This window comes from Micromys minutus, assembly GCF_963924665.1.
Source record: "Micromys minutus genome assembly, chromosome: 1".
NCBI classification, from domain to species: domain Eukaryota; kingdom Metazoa; phylum Chordata; class Mammalia; order Rodentia; family Muridae; genus Micromys; species Micromys minutus.
In genome coordinates, this window is record NC_137969.1 from 194,850,667 (window position 1) to 194,853,647 (window position 2,981).

The 2,981-nt window shown below is 45.0% G+C and overlaps 1 pseudogene across 1 annotated transcript; it reads left to right on the forward strand.

The window, feature by feature from the left end:
• Positions 1–1,010: 1,010 nt before the first annotated feature.
• Positions 1,011–2,265, forward strand: LOC308417100 (putative tubulin-like protein alpha-4B; annotated as a pseudogene). The gene is made up of 2 exons: positions 1,011–1,098; positions 1,576–2,265. The product of its transcript is annotated as a putative tubulin-like protein alpha-4B (transcript).
• The last annotated feature ends 716 nt before the right edge of the window (positions 2,266–2,981 follow it).

Consider the following 2,981-nt stretch of genomic DNA (forward strand, 5'->3'; position numbering starts at 1 on the left):
GAGCCTCTACAGACCCTTCCCATGGCCATGGAAGATTTAAACCAAATTTAAAGAAAGATCCAGGGTAAGACACACCTTGCCAAACTTATCTCCCTGCAGTTCTGGATCCTCCCTGCCCGGAGACAGGGGGTCTTCTGTTGTGCAGACGATGGAGTGGTCGAGTTCCCGGGTTTTGGCACCAGATGTCCCGCGCAACCGTCTCTCCAGCAAGAACTACGCGGCACACAAAATAGGATTCTTCTGCAGTAAAGCTTTAATGTTCTCGAGAGGCAGAGCATAAGCTTACATCAAGTAGAAGCGAAGACCACGTACTATCTAGCCCATCCCCTTATATAGGAATCAGTCCTCGCCTTGGACGTGGAGCCCCCTGATTGTTTGAAACTCATCAGGCCATATGACGCCACAGGAGAGGCAGAGCTCAAGGAGTGGAAAGTTCCCCAGAGCGTGCACACATGACTTGTTTACTGCTAACTCCAGCCGGATGTCAGCACCATCTTGTAATGGAGAATGTGCAGGCAGCGCCCCACAGACTACCCACCTGCAGACTTTTTAAACTCTCTTTGTACCTCCTAAGCCCTATCACCAAACCCCTCCCTCTCAACCTATACCTGTACAAACCTATAACATGGACTGGGACACCTTGTTAAACTAGACAGAAAACAGAAACTATGGAATAACACATCCATCAAGCATACATATACAGATTGGCACCTGGACCTATTATCATCTCATACCCAGATGCCTAGATGCCAGCATAAGAACACATTCAATAACCAGGACAGTATGGAACAACCAGAGGCCAGCAGTCCTATTACAGAAAGCCCTGAATACCAAACAAAGCTAAAGCACAAAAAAAACAAACAAATAAACAAAAACCTCAAAATCAACTTCATGAAGATGATAGAGGTTGTTAAAAGGGAAATAAGTAAACCACATAAACAATTAAAAAAAAAACAAAACAAGTAAATCTCTTAAAGAAAGCTAATTAAAAACCAAAGTAATAGAAGGAAATGGATACAATTGCTCAAGACCTGAAAATGGAAGTTGAAGCAATAAAGACAACCCAAATTCAGGGAAACCTAGGAATGGAAATTTTAGGTAAGTGACCAGGATCTACAGATGCAAGCATCACTAACAAAATACAAGAAATGGAAGAAAGAATCTCAGATGTTGGAGACGCCATAGAAAAAAACGTTAAATCTAAAGAATTTCTGATACAAAACCACCCAGGAAGTCTAAGATACTATGAAAATAGCAGGTCTCGTTGTGTTACTTATCTCACATCTTAGTTGTTGGGAATGGTAAGCAGGACCCGGTGTCTGCTTCTGTTGCCCTTGCCTTCTAACCCGTGCTATCAAGTGTGAGTTCATCTCCATCCACGTTGGCCAGGCTGCTGTCCAAATCGTCAATGCCTGCAGGGAGCTCTGCTGCCTTGAGTACGGCATCCAGCCTGATGGCCAAATTCCAAGTGACAGACCATTGGGGGAGGAAATGACTCCTTCAACACCTTCTTCAGTGAGACAGGAGCTGGCAAGCATGTGCCCCGGGCAGTGTTCCTGAACCTGGAACCCACAGTTATTGAGGAAGTTCACACTGGCACCTACCGCCAGCTCTTCCATCCTGAGCAGATCATTACAGGCAAGGAAGATGCTGTCAGTAACTATGCCCATGGCCACTACACCATTGGTAAGGAGATCACTGACTTTGTCTTGGAATGAATTTTTAATCTGACTGACTAGTGCACGGGTCTCCAGGGCTTCTGGGTTTTCCACAGCTTTGTCAGAGGAACAGGCTCTGCATTCACCTCCCTGCTGATGGAGTGGCTCTCTGTTGATTATGGAAAGAAGTCCAAGCTGGACTCCACTTACCCAGCCCCTCAGGTTTCCACTGCTGTGGTTGAGCCCTACAATTCCATTCTCACCACCCATACCACCCTGAAGAACTCTGATTGTGCCTTCATGGTAGACAATGAGGCCATCTATGATATCTGTCATAGAAACTTTGACCTTGAGTGCCCAAACTACACTAACCTTAACTGCTTTATTATCCAGATTGTGTCTTCCATCACAATTTAATTCCCTCAGATTTAATGGGGCCCTGAATATTTATCTGACAGAATTCTGGACCAACCTGGTACTCTACCTCACATCCACTTCCCTCTGGCCATCTATGCCCCTGTCATCTTTGCTGAGAAAGCCTACCATGAGTAGCTTTCTGTAGCAGAGATCACCAATGCCTGCTTTGAGCCAGCCAACCAAATGGTGAAATGTGGCCCACGCCATGGTAAATAAATGGATTGCTGCCTGCTGTACCAAGGTGATGTGGTCCCCAAAGATACCGATGCTGCCATTGTCACCATCAAGACCAAGCACAGCATGTAGTTTGTAGACTGGTGTTCCACTGGCTTCAAGGTTGGCATTAACTACCAGCCTCCTACTGTGGTACCTGCTGGTGACCTGAGCTTTGAGAATGCTGAGTAATACCACAGCCATTGCTGGGGCCTGGGCTAGCCTAGATCACAAGTTTAATCTGATGTATGCCAAGCGTGCCTTTGTCTGCTGGTACATGGGTGAGGGCATGGAGGAGGGGGAGTTCTCTATTCTCTAAGGCCTATGAGGACATGGCTGCCCTAGAGAAGGATCATGAGAAGGTTGGTGTGGATTCTGTGGAAGGTGAAGGTAAGAAAGAAAGAAAGGAATACTAATTCATTCCTCCAGCCCCTGTATCATGTCAAGCTCAGAACTCCAGCGCCAGCATTAGCTGCAGACATTGATGCTTCTGTGCTGTGTGCATTCTGTGATCATGTGTTTTCTAGGTGTACCTCCAACTTTCTCATGATGTGTCAAAGTAAAATCTTTAAAGAAAAAGAAAAAAGAAAAAGAAAACTATCAAACCTAAGAATAATATAAGTAAAAGAAAAAGAAGAATTTCAGCTCAAAAACCCAGAAAATTCTTTCAGCAAAATCATATTGAATTTTTTC